General features: G+C 41.3%; 1 pseudogene; it reads right to left on the bottom strand.

Moving 5' to 3' along the window:
• Positions 1-18,011, bottom strand: part of LOC149256710 (uncharacterized) — a 173,732-nt pseudogene extending 155,721 nt beyond the window's left edge.
• Between the last annotated feature and the right edge of the window lie 203 nt (positions 18,012-18,214).

Below are 18,214 nucleotides of genomic sequence, written 5' to 3'. Positions count from 1 at the left end.
ATGCCTTTGATGAAGATCTGTCCCTGGTATTCCGCCTGATCTCCTCTTGCACAAGATCCTACCAAAGTCTCTCCCATCCTAGAAATTTCTCCTGACCATTGACAGAGTCCTAATAGGAATGCGAACTCTTCGGAAGACCAACGAGAGCCAATCTCACCAAGTCCTCATCATCGACAGTCACCCCCACACTTCCCAGATTGGGTGAACTTCGTGAGATACTTGGGCATACTGTCTCTACTCTCACACTTAATGTTTTTGAGTTTATCCTTGAGTGCCAACTTCCTCTAGTTGCTCTTGCTTTGGAATAAATCTTTCAACGCTTTCCACATCAAGTATGGAGAAGCCTTTCCATGCAGGCTGGATACAATGTGATCCTTCACGCCCTCCAACAGAATCCTTCGATACTTTGTTGTCTTCTTTTGCCAAGCCTCAACGTGAGCAGCATCAGTAGGCTATGGGACCTCAACCTCTATGAAATCCTTCAACCCATTTTCATCTAACACCGCCTCCATCCTATCTTTTCATGCAATATAATTCGAGCTGCCTTCAAGGGCATACTCCAATCGCACTCCGTTGAAAGACATTTCAACTTTGACACCAAGAAAACGCTGCTGCAAATTCGAATTCCACCAGCTCAAAACTCAACTGGTTCTGATCTAAAATTCGTGAGAACAAAGTATTTCTCGTACAGAGATTGACTGTATGGGCTTTTACCAGATATCTCACCTTCCAAAAGAAGGATGAATCCAGATGCTACCTGGCCCGATTACAGACTCTGCCTGAAGAAATAAAATGTAATCACTTTCTGAATAATAGATCTGATGATCAACTCTGCTCTGATACCATATATAAATTTTGAATAATATAACACTTATTCACAGAGATTATCCTGATTATACACTATTTGTGGAATGCATGCATAATACATAACCTCCTCTACGTTGATCATCAATTTTGCAGAATTAAAAACAATGAAACATCAATCGCATGCGCACATTAACATAGTATGTACTGGGGAAAGCATACAGCTGAAAACCCCCAACTATCTTTATATTATAATGATAGATAACATGTAAAAATACATAGTACAATACTCCTCACAAGTACTCAGTACTATCTCCACCTGTTACACACAAACTAGCTCAGATCTGAATCAAGTCACAGGTTCAAACCTCCTCCACTGTCTGCCTGCCTCTACTACGCAATCCAATGTGAGAATACCTGCAATCCAAGTGCGAATTCCCTTGGTTTGTACTGCGCAATCCTCATTGGAAATCTCCATCAATGATTGTGAAAATCTCATGCACAGCTATAGTCACAACTAATAGTAGTCTCCACCTCTAACACCTGTCTCCACTGAACTGTCCATGCACTGAGTTAACTAATGTATTCTTTAGTTGCTTTATGAGTTAATAATTAGTGAATTAATTAATAATTAATTCACATCACTCATCACTAGTGTATTCTGCAGTTAGACTAAATACAACTAGTTCAACCAAGTCAAACTGAACACAACTCCATCAACTCCACCAAACTCAATCACTTGAGTTCTAACTGAAGTCCATCATGCAATAGCTCAACTGACCCATAAGAAAAGCGTATTTCCTTCTGGCAATTGCATGTGCCACATCTGTAGCTCGAACTGAAGTGCTCCAAGAGGATAAGATAATGTTTATAGTCCAAATATTATTAAGAGCTAATAATATTCGACTGTTCTATTTTTAGCCTGGCAGTCTAAAAATAGACTCCGCCCATATGTCTAAAAATAGAAGTCCATCTATTTTTACCAACATGACCAATCATCCACAAATAGCATCCTGCAACTCATAGACCATGATCCATATGTCTAAAAATAGACTTTGAGCCAAAAATAGCCTGCGGGCCCACTTAGTGAAGGCGACTTCTTTTCACTAAGCTCCATCACCTTGTTGCATTTTCAACAACAAAATGATGATCCTCTTGCTCTTGCATTAGAAGTAAAATCTATTATGCATGATATCAAAGTTACTAATTTTGAACTAGACACTCCTCTGATAGCTTTTCTCAAGGCACTTTATCCCACTCACTCAAATTATCTTGAGTCATTGCAAGCAAATGGAAACCTCAAAGATATTACCTTTGACTCCCTTGTGAAAGAATTTGTTGAAAGAGAGAAATATTTTGGGAAGAAGACAGCTCCTCGGTCTTCTAAATAGGTTGTATGTCTTGCACATAGAGAGAAGAATCGTGCTCAATATTCTTCTAGAGGAAGAGGTGGTCGAAGAGGAAGAGGAAGAAATTTCAGAGGCAGGGGGGGCAGACACTCTCAAGGATAAAAGTCGGATTTTCACTGCATATGCTGCAAAAGAGATGGATTTATCCACATGCAAGTTGCCTTGGGACAGAATTGAGTAGGAAAGAAACCAACCCAAAGGTAAAACTAATGACGAAGAGAAAGGTAAAGCACCTTAATCCGCTCACTATGTTATGGCACACTGTAATATTGGAGTAAATGAAGACTTATTTAATGCTTCACTTGCTTCTTGGAAAAATTATCGGTTTCTTGATTCAGGAGAAACTTGCCACATGACTTTTAGAAGAGATTTTTTTGAAGAATTTACTAAAAAAGTTGATGGAGCAGTATACTTTGCAGAAAAATCAAAACTCAAGCCATCAGGGCTTGGCACAATCAGGCTTAAATTGCCTTGTCTTCTAGACTTTCTTCTACATCATGTTCTATATCTCCCACAGCTGAGGAGAAACTTGTTGTCTTTGGTCCACATCCACCAACAACGACACTCCATTCATATGTTTGATGGCAAGCTTGAGGTGAGAAAAGCATCAGACTACTCACTTGTCATGACGGGGATAGAAGAAGAAAGCCTTCTCAAGCTACAGGGTACCTCTGCTCGTGCACAAAATTTCTCATACAATTCTCATTATGAAGAAGGTACATTTCCATCAAGTTTATTATGGCATGCTAGATTTGGACACTTAAACTATGACAGGCTCCACTTGTTGAAGAAAAATGGTGTTACTAGTTTGCCTACAATTCCTAGGAGACTTAAGCAATGTGATGCTTGAATTCTAGGAAAGCATATAAAATAGTATTTTCATGATTCACATGCCAGAGCACATAGAAAACTTGAACTCATTCATTTATATTTATGTGGTCCAATGCCTGTTGCTTCTACAAATGGAAATAAATATATGATGACATTTATTGATGACTACACCAGAATGTGTTGGGTTTATTTATTGAAGAACAAATCTAATGCTTTTCAAACATTCAAGAACTTTCATACATGGATTGAAAATGATGCACAATCTCATATTGGCTCTATTCGCATTGATAATGGAAAAGAATACACTTTAAATGAATTTGAAAGCTATCTTTGCCAACATGGGATCAAACATCAAACAATTGTGCCTTATAATCCCCAACAGAACGGAGTAGCTGAAAGAATGAATAGGACAATATTAAATATGGTGCGCTCCATGATGTTTTTCAAAAATGTAAAATTGTTGTTTTGGGCTGATGTAGTTCTATGTGTTGTATATGTAAAGAATAGATGTCCATCTAATGCTACTAGAAACAAGACTCCTTATGAAATGTGGTATGGGCACATTCCTTCAGTAAAGCATCTTAGGGTCTTTGGTTCCACAACTTATGCCTTGATACCAAAGGTACATAGAAACAAACTTGGTGTAAGAAGTCATAAGTGTATCTTCCTAGGGTATTCAAAAACCTCCAAATCATACCATCTCTATGATGAAGTCAATAAAAATTTTGGTGTATATAGAGATGTAATCTTTCTTGAATCATCCATAACTGACAATGTTGTTGAGCGGAAACTTGATCGCTTGGATAGATTCGCAAATGCAAAATCATTTCAAGAATTTGATAATTAGATTCCACATCTTGAAGGGGGGGATTCCTATATTAGATCAACCTGTGGAATCTTCTTCTGAAGCACTCTCTCCCCCGCATAAAACTCTAACAACGAATGATACTTTGAGTGATGTGATTGACAGAATTGGGAGACTTAATCTTGATTCAGTCCCAACTCAATCAAGGGAGTAGCTTGGACCATCTCAGAAAGGTCCCCCAAAGTGGCTAACAAAGGCACTTGAAAGTGTTCATCCCAATGAGGTTGGAAAGACAAGAACTAGAAATTCAACCCGACAAAATGGAGGTGATGTAGATGACTCTGATTCACCAGTTGATATGGATGTTTCTTATGATTGTGAATTTAATTTGTCTACAGATTTTGAACCAAATTCCTTCAAAGAAGTTGCTTCTCATGATGAATGGAAAGAAGTAATGCAAAAGGAGTATGATGCATTGATAAAGAATGGCACTTGGAAGCTGGTTGATCCTCCATTCAGAACCAAACCAATTGGCTGCAAGTGGGTCTACAAGAACAAGTATAAAGTTGATGGCTCACTTGATAAGCACAAAGCTAGGCTTGTGGAAAAAGGTTTTTCACAGAAGGAAGGGGTTGATTATGAGGAGACTTTTGACCCCATAGCAAAATGGGCTACCATCCGGACACTCTTTTCCCTAGTAGCTCAGAACGGTTGGAAAGTCCATCAAATGGATGCAAAAACTATTTCTTGAATGGAGATCTAAAAGAGAATGTTTTTATGTCCCAGCCTGAAGGATTTGCTATGAAAGGACATGAACATAAAGTATGCAAACTTTTGAAATCCTTGTATGGCCTCAAACAAGCATCGCGAGCCTGGTATGAAAAACTAATTGAGCATCTTCTAAAACTCAATTTCAAACATTATGATCTTGATGATGCAACTTTGTATGTCAAGAAGGTTGTAAAAATAGTTGCATATCTTGTGGTATATGTAGATGATCTTTTGATGACAAGGAACAATGAGAGCTGCATTGCATCCGTAAAGAAGGAATTGAGGAAATATTTTGAAATGACTTATTTGGGCTATGTTCATTACTATCTTAGTATTGAAGTAACTCAACATCTGAAGTCCATATTCATTTCTCAAAAGAAGTACATTGGAGATCTATTGAACAGGTTTGGCATGATTGAATGCAATCCTCTAACTACTCCAATGGAACAAAACTTAAAGCTCACATCCATTGAAGGAAAAGAATTTGAGGATGCAACAAAGTATAGGTAGCTTGTAGGAATTCTCAACTACCTGACTACTACCAGACCAGACATTTCGTTTGTTGTTGGAATCCTCTCCAAGTTTATGCAAAATCCTTGTTGGGGATATTTGTCTGTTGTAAAAATAGTTCTAAAGTACTTGAAGGGAACTCAAGACATTGGACTCAAGTATACACAGGTGGTCGACTTCAACTTGATTGGATACTCTGATTCAGACTTCGATGGAGACAAAGAAACTAGGGTATCTACTTCAGGTTATGCTATGAGTCTTGGATAAGGAGCTGTCTCCTAGAGATCACGCAAACAATCAGTTCCAACAGATTCCACAACAGAGGCAGAATATGTGGCAGCAACTGAGGCAACAAAAGAAATTGTGTGGCTCAGGAAAATTCTGGAAGATTTGCAAGTAAAACAAGTACAATTGATTCCACTCATGATTAACAATACCTCGGTAATAAAGTTGGCCAAGAACCCAAAGTTCCATGATCGAACGAATCACATCAATACAGAATATCATCTAATTCGACATCATGTTGAGGCCAAAACAATCCATCTTCGTCATTGTTCTACTAATGAGCATATTGCAGACATCTTCACCAAAGCACTTGGAAGAGAAAATCTTGAAAGATTTAGAATGATGCTTGGACTCACCAACATCCCTTCAGATTAAGGGGGGAATGTTGACACCTAATCATAGGGATTGGGTGAACAACTATAATTAGTGTAAATAAATAATAGAGGAAATGGAGAGTCATCGGGAGATGAAACTGAACAATCTCTCCCTCTTGTATATAATAATGAACAACCTAAATGAATAATACAATTTCATTTGAGGAGTTACCTCCTGGTCTGACATACTCCACAACAAAATGGTGTAGTTGAAAGGAAGAATCGCACCTTAAAGGAAATGGCTAATTGTATGCTTCAATCTAAAGGACTTAGTCTTAATTTTTGGGCAGAAGCAATTAATTGTGCAAATTACATAGTAAATCGCACTCCTACTAAGGTTTTAAAGAATATCACTCCAGAAGAAGCATGGAGCTCAATTAAACCATATGTAAGTCACTTTTGTGTTTTTGGAAGTGAAGCGTGGGCCCATATTCCAAATGAGAAATATAAAGCTTTAGAACCCAAGAGTGAAAAATGTATTTTTGTTGGATATTCTGAAGATGTCAAAGGATATAGATTTATTCCACTTAAGTCCAAAAATGTTATCATTAGAAGAGATGTAATGTTTGCTGAAAATATATCGGCCTACAAGCCTAGTTCGGGGGATGTGCCACCTCTCTCTATCCCTTCTACTTCTGAAAATATTTTTTCTTGAGATGATGACAGCGAAGATGACAATCCTCCCCCACCTTCCTAGGATCCTCCTTCAGCTCCTCAGCTTCCAAAATGGGTATGTGCTACTCGAGATGCAGCAGGTGCTCTTGCAGGTAACACTACAGATCAATGACGTACATGTTTTCAGTTCAATAGAGCCTCTTCTTTACTAGCACAAGCTTCAGCGAATTGTGATCCTGAAACCTTTGCAGAAGCTTCAGGACATCCATATTGGGATGCAGCTATGAATGAAGAATAGCATTCATTATTGGCAAATGATACATGGGATCTTGTTCCTCTTCCAAAGGGACGAAAATTTGTTAGATGCAAATGGGTTTACAGAACCAAGTATGGACCAGATGGAAAAGTTGATAAGCATAACGCTCGTTTTGTTTCTAAGGGCTTTTCACAAGTTGAAGGAATTGACTATATTGAAACCTTCTCCCTTGTTGCCAAAATGAACTCTATCCACCTTGTTCTTTCCCTTGTTGCCTCTTTCAAATGGGAAGTCCATCAGATGGATGTTAAATCTACCTTCTTGCATGGGAACTTGCATGAAGAAATATATATGGAACAACCTACTAGATTTATAGAAATAGACTCCAGCCTTGTATGTCGGCTTAAGAAATCTCTTTATGGTCTCAAGCAAGCCCCTCGGGCTTGGTATGCCAAAATGGATAGCTTTCTTTTAAAAACTGGTTTTTCTAGGTGTCATTCTGACAATATTGTCTACACCAATAAAGTGGGCAAGTCTCTTATCATTCTTGTGCCTTATGTTGATGATCTTATCCTTACTGGTAGTGATCCCAACCTTATAAACCATGTGAAGTCCAGCCTTAAAAAGAATTTCGAAATGAGAGACTTAGGACACTTGCATTATTTTCTTGGTCTTCAAGTCTTGCAATCCAAGAAAGGTATTTCCCTTTCCCAGTCCAAGTATGCATGTGATCTTCTACGCCATTTTCACATGGAAGACTGTAAGCCAGCCCCTTCTCCCTTTCAGTCTGGAGCCAAACTTTCAGTCACTTGTACTTCCCCTGAAGTTGATGCTACCTTATACCATCAACTTGTAGGAAAACTTTTGTATCTGACCCATACTCATCCTGACCTTTCCTTTGTTGTTGGCCTTATTGGTCGGTTTATGCAAAACCCACATGAAAGTCATTGGAAAGTAGCTAAAAGAATACTTCGTAATGATCGAGGTACATTACTGTTAGGTTCCTATACCAATAGGTTTCATTTTTCATGATTGACAGTGGAAGTGCTAAATATGTTCATCTTTTCATGCTGCAAAGGTTCCATATTTTGTAAAAAGGCATTAGAGAAAAGTTAAAAAATGTGAAGAGGGTATGCCCTAAAAGAATTATCAAAGGGAAAAAAGACTAATTTGGTCAGAAAAAATGATAAAAATGAACCCCAAAGAATGACTAGGAAAGTGGCTAGCCAAGATGCCACTTCTAGCTTGATGGATGGCCCAACAGTTCAATCTAGACCATGCCATGTTTAAATTGAGGTTGTAGAATAGAGAAACAATATCTGTCCAAACAGTTCAAGCTTGGAAGATCACTAGCTAGGTAGAGAAATTAAGGAGCCCAACTGCTTAATCTGGGCCCTTGGAAGAGATAAGGGTAGATTTAGATAGGAGGGCAGTCAAAAGAAAAGAGGATAATCAGGGTTTGCAAGGCTAAGTGCACCCATTCAAAAGGAAGAAAAAATGTTAGGTGTATTAGGCTGGGTAGGTAGTTTGAGGTTGCGGAAGTAGGATTTGGATCACATTTGTATTGTCAAACAAGGTCCATCTCATCAAGGAATAGAAATCTCAAAGCAGATGTTTAATGGCAGAACTATGGAAGCATGTCTAATTCCCCTTCACTCCCCCTAAAAGTTTCTCACTAACACCCCCTTGAGGACTTTGGGATCTGCCCAACCAGTCCTACTTGCACTTCATTCTTGAGAAAATCAAGTCAAGTTTTGGCTTTCCTCAATGAAGAGAAGCCACATTTCTTGTGTAAAAGTCATTTCTCCATATTCCATTCATCCCTATGTCTAAGTTTTAGTTCATAAACTTAGCCTCTGCCCTACTCCTTCACCTCACAAACTCAAATTAACTTTTAATTCTATTGTATAGCTCCCTAACTACTTTCCCACCCCTATTTTCTACAAAAAACTATGTAAAAAACCCCAAAATATATTAAAAATCCCACCCTATAGCATTATAGCTATGTATATATAGTTTTGGGAAATAATAGTCCATTTGGGACTATTATGAACCCTTCCACGTCCTAACTCCGGAGTTAACTTAACATTTGGTTAAGTTAATAACCTCTTTCCCCACTCCTCTACCCATCAAAACCTTACAATTCTACCACTCTGCAGTCATTTTCCCAAGGTTAATGTTTAAATGTTTTCATTAAACATTAAATTATCATTTCCCCCTGCATAAACCCAACCCACAAAACCCACATTTCCAAAGTTTTCTGACCCCCTTGGCGCATAATTATTTTAATATAGCGGGAGGGTCCCGCGCCTAACTGCACGCCACCCAATCGCCCTGCCAACCGTCTGATGGCCAGCACTCCATATCTAAGGGTGGGCGGTGTTATAGAAATTTTTGTGCCTCGCGTCAAGGAGCAAGGAATGTCGATAATTACAGGGATCCTCAGTCCCTAAACATGTTGTTCTTACCCCTAAAAGAACAAGGTCATCAATCAACAGCACTTCCAATCAGTTCTCCACCTGAAAACACTTCAGAACAGGCTTATTTTGGATCATGTCAGCTGCTAAACTGAGCTTCTGCGCTGTATTGCAACTGTCCCACTCTGTACCTGCGCTGGAAGTCAAAAACTATGAAGGCTACCTGCGCTGGGCGAGATTGGCCAAGTGGCACAGTCATCCTGCAAGGTGTCAATTGCCCAGGAAGCTTCCAAACTGACACTTGGTTCATGAGATTCGCCCTGTGATGAGTAAGAGGTACTTGATCACCATGTGTAACCAAGGATCTCCAAGTGGACACAGGAACTGAAGATTAACTGAAGATGGAGAGGACACAAGGCAGCTTCATGTCAGTCTCAAGCTGACTCATCTTTTCCTCTTCTACCCTATATATAGAGCTCTTCTATGAGAGCTAGGGAGGCTGGAATTTTGTATAAGCAAGGAGGTGTTGTTGGTATACCGCCAGGATTATTGGGTGATTGTTTTACTAGAGGTGAAGAAGAGAGTTCTTGCTGCCGAGGAGGTGCTGCTGGATTGGAGCCAACATCATTGGTTGTAACTTCCTCTGGAACCCTGTTACTTTCTATCAATAAAGTTTGCATGTTCTCCTATACACTTGTTTTACATAGATGCTTTGTGTTTACATGTGTATTTGATGCAATCTAATCCATGCTTTGATTATGAGTGCTTGTATCTGTTAGTTTGCTCTCTCTTGTTGTGCAGGTCTTGTGTGTAGCTGGATCGGCTTGGAGAGCAAAGAGCTGGGAGCAGGATACAAAGGAAGAAAGATAAGGATCAATCAAGCGCAAGACACCAAGTTGGTTGACCTTCTTTCCATTCTATCTGTATACTCATAAAGAAGAACATGAAAACTTTATCATTCAGTTGTTGCTAGATACTGTCACATCTAGAAAGGGTTAGGGTCATCCGCATCGGATACTTTTCCCCACAACAAACTGGCGACTCCACTGGGGAGATCCTAGTATCTTGTTGTTGTTATTTGTAGTATTTTGCTATTTCTATCTTGAAGAACCGAGTACCGAATCGAAAAGCTTTTGACTATATCAAAAGCGAAGTAGAGGGTTTGCTACTCTTGCTCCTTTGCTGAGCAACTTCAAGATTTAAAGAGCTAATCTACAGGTAGATCTTTACTCTTTGTGATAGATCTTTATCCTCTTGATCATCCCTTTACCTGTACTTAACCCATAGCATTTTATTTCAGTCAAAACAGTACATTTTTGAGCTTTTTATGACCCGGAATTGTTAGCAGACGTAACTCTCGTAAGTCAGTGCAGGCTGTCCACAGGCAGTCTGCATTACAGCGCAGGTAGTCCCTTCGGGAACTGCGCTGAGAGTGAAACTGGCAGACCAGTACCTGCGCTGGTCCAGTTGGCCTTAGGCTAGCTTAACTCTTCCTCTGTGTCTTGGCCCTGTTTGCACTTGTTTTTGGCTGATTGATTGCTGGTTAATGTATTTGCTGTATACCTCATCTCCTTGACTTCATTCTGCCTCAGTTGTGTGATGAAATTGTAAACGTTCTTTCAGTATTTCTTGTTTCAGTTACAATTTCTCATAGTGAAAAGCAAACCTACAGCCTTGACCTCTTAGATTGCGATCTTATGAGTTAGTGTTATTGCTGTTCATAGCTGTTTTGGATTGGTTTGTTTTCACTTTATGGTTTGAATCTGTATTTTTCTTGTATTTTAAACAAGTCTTTCATAAGGTGTTCTTCTGATTGTGGACAAGCTTGTTTATTCATACTTGAAAGTTAATTCGAAAATCATACAACAGTTTCCTTTTGTTAAGCATCAACATTAAGGAAAACGAAAAGAAATACATGCATTGTGCATTTTGCATTTGACTGTATATATGATGATTTAGGGAAATGTGCATTATAGTGTGTGTTCTTTGATCTGTGGAAAAGTTGTGTCTTACTCTTTCCTCAAGTAGATTAAGGTTTTCAAAGTTGAAAGACTGAAAAGATTTTGCTTCTCATTCTTAGATTGCATATAGGAAGTTGTATATATACATCTCGTGGCGAACCTGAAAGGCAAACTACTAAGAAAGATCAACATTAAAATAAATTTAATTTACATAACAACGCTTTGGAATTTAACGCAAACATCTAGAGGTCTAGGTAGAGACATGTTCCGGCGTCGTTAAACATAGTGACTGTCGATCTCTACGAAGGTGGGTGATTCCTCCTGAGAGTCGGTGGCACTAACACGGATTTGAGCTCCCGCGTACCGTCGCGTATATTGGGAGACCCCTATAGGCTTTCATCCTTTATCCTTAGGAAACCGTGTCGGCCGCCCTACTGATCGCGATGCAGTGAACACAGCATTCACGAAGATCGACCACCCGTACCGTAAAACGTATTCTGTGGTTTCGCGAAAGGTTTGGCACTCCCTCTGCCTAGATCTCCAGAGCAGTTTCTTTTGGCCTTTTTCAAACTCTATAACTGAAAAAGTCCAACCGAGCATTTGTCACTTCGGGCTCGTTAATACATCGAAGGCGACTAGAGTCATCTTTAGCTTTTTCTCGACTCTTAAAACATGAAAAAGCAAGTTTGTGTCTAAAAGCATCGTAAATAAAATTTATCTTAAATCGGAACATAATCACCTGTTATTCCCACGTTGATCTTTCAGTTGAAAAGTATGGAGCCCACCAACCAAGGAAGTAACCTTGGCGGAAGTCCAAATCCCTTCTCCTCTTGGGGAGATGTTGGTGCGCCTCATATGGCTACATTGTCACTTCCAGGATTGACAATCGGCCTTCCTGTTTGGCTCTTTTCAACTAATGTTGTCCAAATCGCCACTAATCCTGAGCAGTCGAATCAACTGTCAAAACAATCTAGAACTACCCACCAGCCTTCTACTTCTTGTGATACTTCCTCTGATCCTTCATCTTCGCAGGGTAGAGCCGGCAAAAGTCAGCCTCCCAAGGAGAAGAAGGAGAAGAAGAAGAGAGGAGAGAAGCAGAAGGAGCCTCTGGCGAAGGCGACTGGGGGCAAGCAGAAGAAAACTGACAAAAACCCACACACTGCACCGACCGGGCCTAAATCGCCATGTGTCATTTGCAAAGGGATCCATTTCCATCGTGATTGTCCTTGTATTCCCCGGATACTGAAGGACTGGTCCCCAAGGTTGCACAATCCGGTAGCATCAACCTCTGGTTGTCAAGTTGATTGCATTCCGTCAACTAGCGAGAGTGAAGGACGAAGAAGGGGACCAAGATCACCCTGTCTATTGTGTGAAGGTAGTCATGCCATCCACAAATGTCCATTCTTAGATGAGGCCAAGAGAGTTTTGGAAGATCGCCCGGTGTCACCGTTGCGACTTCCGCCTGGATATAAAAAACTCGCGCCTAATCCCTCGATAGTTGAAAATCCAGTTGAACCACTCAAGTGGTCAGCTGAAGTGTCGGTCATTGAAAAGGAACCTACCGAATCTAGACCAGACGAAAGTCTAAAGGTCGAAACGGAAGTTGACCCGGTTCTTCCTTCAAAGGTTCTATCGTCCAATGACTCCGTCATTGAAGACTCGTCTTCAAATGACACCGTCACCGAAGTGTCGTCTTCATGTGACACCCTCGCTGATGAGAACAAGGATGACACCATCCAGGTTCTCTTTATCAGCACCGACTCCGACGAGCACCCGGGCAATGCGCCCATTCCTTCATCGCAGGAAGGAACATCATCAGAGTCGTATCCGGCCGTATATTCGGTCCCACCACCAAGCAACCTGGTTGTATCCTTTGATTGGAATCAACTAGGCAGACCCCGATTACTAGCCAGTACACCATTTAGAATCATTGTCCAGATCTATAGAATGGTCATGGCTGGTACTATCATTGATGAAGGGGCGTCTGTGAGTATCCTTTCCTCTGTTGCTTGGAAAGCACTGGGTTCCCCAGCGCTTTTACATGAGTTGAGGAATCTCTCAGGTTTTGATAAAGGAACCAGTCGACCATTAGGAATCCTCCCCGATGTACCTGTTACATTGAAGGGGAAGACCGTCAGGATGAACGTGTTGGTAGTTCAAGGACCCTTGGATTATAACCTACTCCTTGGACGCGACTATATTTATTGCATGGGAGCGATAGTCTCCTCACTCTTTAGAGTAATGTGTTTTCCACACGAAGGAAGAGTGGTCAAGCTCGTAGACCAACTTTCATTTTCGGGATCTCACATCGCAAATAGTCAAATACCAATTCTAAATGGTCTGTTCGCTCAAGATTCGCCTCCGCCCCCAATCCTCCTTCCCGATGAATGCGAGTGATTCGGAAAGAAAGACTAGGACCCAGGGGGCATGCACCCTGGTCTGCTTCGGGCAGAAGAAACCCCGGATATAAGGAAGAATTTCCGCAGAAGAATATGACTAGTCCGTACCCCGTCCGTGGAAGGAAGTGGGGTTGTTCTGGAATAATAATCTTTTGTTAAAGTTATGTGTTTGGCAAAAGAGTCATTCACCTTTGTTTAAAAAAGTGGGCAATGCCCAAGTGGGATTTTCCTTATTGCAACAAATAGTAAACATCCTTGAATTCCAGCCTCGCCCATCAAAACATATGTTTTGAAGGATAAGCAGGGGCAGCTTACAAGGAGGGGGACTATTTTGTTTTGACAGAAGGTAACCATCTTAGGACAACCCAATGATAAACATCGCCGAAGGAAGGGATTGATTTGCGGCAGCAAAACGAACCCTCTTCGAATAATAAGAAAGAGGCAAGCCTCCCTCGATAATACCTATGTTTTATCTTTGAGTAGTGTTCTTCTATTGTCACAATAGCTGTTTGTTAAAAGTGGGCCGACAGGAAGTCTGAGTACTGCGTAAGACCCCTTAAAATAACGAGAAGACTAGTATCGTTAGCATTAGATTGGCAAGATGACAAGTAACTGTGAACACCCAAAGAAAAACAAAAGTAGAAGAGAGGAGGGGCAACCTCGAAATTCTATCCTATACCTGGGGGCATGCAACCTTTTGGAATGCAAGCAAGGGACGACTATTAATTTTTTAAATTTTTAGGTCCTCCCTTTAAACCTGTAGGTCTAACCCTTTAAACTCGTAGGATTAGCCGTTTCCGAACTTGCACAAAGAAAGCCTGTGGGGCAAAAGTAAAACTTGCCAAATAAGAGCATAACTGTAGTAAGGCATAAGCTCTATAAAAAATTGATCCTTATAGGAGGCGTTCTTATGACTGGTATTTCGAGCAGTTTTAGCATATAGTTCATGCTCGTTAAAAAATAAACGCGAAATTCGAGCAGTTTTAGGCCTGAATTTATGCTCGTTAAAAAATAGAAAAGTGTGAGCAAAAGTTTCCCCCAGAGTTCAAGCTCATGGAAAAAATGAACCGGTAAATAACCTTTTGAGATCGTAAATTCATTAGCCATAAGAACCCTGATCGTGTTTTCATCCACCACCTCCACCGTTCATTTGGCCGATCATTCACTTCCATTTGTGTGTTTACCTCTTTTGAGAAACAGCTGCGAAGAGTGATTTCACCTAGCCATCCTTGTGACACTGCCGTGATTGGAAATTCCAACCTGTACCTGGAATCTGTAGCTATCCCTGTTTATCACTCGTTCCTCAAAAGACGAGTCTTCTTTCAGCTCTTTTCACTGACTCGTAAAATATGAAAAGTTTGCCGAGTTTTGGCCTTCCAGCTCGTTAAATGACCGGAACGCTATCCCTCCTCTAAATTTTAATCTTTTTGGACTTGAGGGATTATTGCACAAAAGGATCGAGCGCTTGCCTGATTCAGCTCGTTAAAAGTACCGAACAGCCATCCCTTCTGTATTGTTTTATACTTTTTCGGACTTAAGGGATTAGCTGACGAAAAAGGAATTATGGAGTTGACTTTCCGTACCTTTTTAGACTCTCTAAAAATGAAAAGGACCGAGTTTTCCTTGTCGTTAGACTCGTTAAAATGATTAAATAGCGACAAACTTGTCTTTAGACGAGAACGAGTTTCCCTATCGCTAGGCTCGTTAAATCTTAGCGATGGGCTTGCCCGAAGGGCAGGTTATAGAACAAGCATATGTTATCCTCCTCAAGCTTGACAAAAATAAAGAGGTACTGGTCAGAAATGACTGGGGAAAAATTGGGAGAACATCAAAGATTAGAGGTAGCAGTCACTCTTGAACATGACACTTTTTCTCCGTATCACATCGGGTTGGGTTGTCTCATTCACTGGTCTCGTCACCATGGTCCTCGCCACACCATCCATTTGGGGTAATGCTACCGATCCATCGCATCAGTGTCGTTATATGTTCAAGAGGGGTCATTCAGAAAGTGTCAACCGTGTCCCATCCACTACCATACATCATCCTTCATCCATTTTCATGATCGCCACCCTGATTCATATATCACAGTTTGTTTCCACCTCCACTAAATCATTAGCTCCGTTCCATGTCATTGATGTGGGATTCATTAAGGCCCTCCTTTGACGGATCGCTTCTTGTCGACATCAGCTCATTATCCAAGAAGTTGATCTAGGAACACCCCCATCAGTACTTTGAAGCTTGCATGCCTCAATGGCAAGTTTCTCACTTCCGGCGACAGGTATACCTCAATGACCTTCGACCAGAAGATTTTGCGTGGCGTTCGACGCCAAGTCCTTTATTCACGCCACGTGAATTGTACTGCAGTACCTTGAGGGTCATTGTCATTATTGGTGATTCCTCTCGCGCTTGTTAACGGTTTTCATTATTGGCCGGTAATCAAGCGATGTCTTTCCATGTTCGACTTCGACTCAATTCTCACATGGATCGACTTGTACTTAGAGTGAAGATCGAACGAGTTTGAAGACCCCGGATCTAGTTTCATCCATCCGGGCTGCGATATATATTCAGGAAATATAAAAACATTTGCCATGTACATCATTGCAGCAGATGATCATCCTATCAAAGGATGATAATTTCAGCAGAAGATTATCAGTCTGTCCACAGACGATCGTCTGTCATATGTATCAAAATGTATTTATAAAAGCTGAGCATGGGAATGCCCGCCTCAGCCAGACCATGAAATTGAATGAAAGATAATGTATTGTATTGTATTGTATTACAGGGCACTCTCCTCCGGTACTGGAACGAACTTCGGACCCTCTAGCTAAAGCATTTCACCCGATTAACGGCCTCATACTTTAGGGGGCAACTGTTATAGACATTTTTGTGCCTCGCGTCAAGGAGCAAGGAATGTCGATAATTACAGGGATCCTCAGTCCCTAAACATGTTGTTCTTACCCCTAAAAGAACAAGGTCATCAATCAACAGCACTTCCAATCAGTTCTCCACCTGAAAACACTTCAGAACAGGCTTATTTTGGATCATGTCAGCTGCTAAACTGAGCTTCTGCGCTGTATTGCAACTGTCCCACTCTGTACCTGCGCTGGAAGTCAAAAACTATGAAGGCTACCTGCGCTGGGCGAGATTGGCCAAGTGGCACAGTCATCCTGCAAGGTGTCAATTGCCCAGGAAGCTTCCAAACTGACACTTGGTTCATGAGATTCGCCCTGTGATGAGTAAGAGGTACTTGATCACCATGTGTAACCAAGGATCTCCAAGTGGACACAGGAACTGAAGATTAACTGAAGATGGAGAGGACACAAGGCAGCTTCATGTCAGTCTCAAGCTGACTCATCTTTTCCTCTTCTACCCTATATATAGAGCTCTTCTATGAGAGCTAGGGAGGCTGGAATTTTGTATAAGCAAGGAGGTGCTGTTGGTATACCGCCAGGATTATTGGGTGATTGTTTTACTAGAGGTGAAGAAGAGAGTTCTTGCTGCCGAGGAGGTGCTGCTGGATTGGAGCCAACATCATTGGTTGTAACTTCCTCTGGAACCCTGTTACTTTCTATCAATAAAGTTTGCATGTTCTCCTATACACTTGTTTTACATAGATGCTTTGTGTTTACATGTGTATTTGATGCAATCTAATCCATGCTTTGATTATGAGTGCTTGTATCTGTTAGTTTGCTCTCTCTTGTTGTGCAGGTCTTGTGTGTAGCTGGATCGGCTTGGAGAGCAAAGAGCTGGGAGCAGGATACAAAGGAAGAAAGATAAGGATCAATCAAGCGCAAGACACCAGGTTGGTTGACCTTCTTTCCATTCTATCTGTATACTCATAAAGAAGAACATGAAAACTTTATCATTCAGTTGTTGCTAGATACTGTCACATCTAGAAAGGGTTAGGGTCATCTGCATCGGATACTTTTCCCCACAACAGGCGGTCAATTTGAAACCCCGGTCTGTCGGAGGTTAATATCCGGGGGATGGGAGGTTTCCCTGCCGTACCCTCGCCACATGTCGGCCTCCCGGCGTGTTCGGAGGCCCCTCCCCCAATACCACCTACGATCAAAGGTGGTGCGGGGAAAACCAGATACCACCCTCCGTCCCCTGACATCAGCAACCACGTCATCTGTGACATCACCACCGCATCCCCGCCGCTGCTCCACGTCATTGCCACTTCGTCCACCTGCGTCCACACCTTGCCACCGTGTCACCGCCACGTCAGCGCTCGTGTCAGATGCCACGTCATCCTGCCGTACCCGGGACCCGCCGATGACATCATGCTGACGTCATTGCGGAAAAGCGCCAAAAGCACAAATATGCCAAATTTTTATAAAAACACGCATTTTTCAACCGTTTGTTAGTCATTTTCATTGGTCTTTGTGGAGAGTTGCAGCTGCCGTTTTTGCCCGTTTGCCTCCAAATTTCAAAATCCGACCAATTGAGCTGCTGCCACCTTCGAATTCGGCTCCACCATCTGCCATTGCACCAGCTTGACCACCCTTGGAGACTAAAAACCAGGTATTTGCCAAATTCCATCTGTTCATCCCTGTTCTTCCCATTTTCTCCATTTCACTCGCTCAATTACCTGCAAATTCGCATATTAAAGACTTTGTCGCGCCTAAATGTTGCCTAAATTCACTGATACACCCCCTGCTTAAAAGAAAACCTTGCAAACCCCTATCCATTCACAATTTCACCGTGCAAAACCATTTTAAGGCTCGGCTTCCCGACAAAATTCGCCAACAGCTCGGCATTGTTCTCTTTTGCCACA

This window comes from Pinus tabuliformis, chromosome 7, assembly GCF_031772625.1.
Source record: "Pinus tabuliformis cultivar Carrire ecotype Pingquan chromosome 7, CPIR1, whole genome shotgun sequence".
Classification (NCBI taxonomy): Eukaryota; Viridiplantae; Streptophyta; class Pinopsida; order Pinales; family Pinaceae; genus Pinus; species Pinus tabuliformis.
This window is presented reverse-complemented; position numbering and strand designations above follow the sequence as displayed.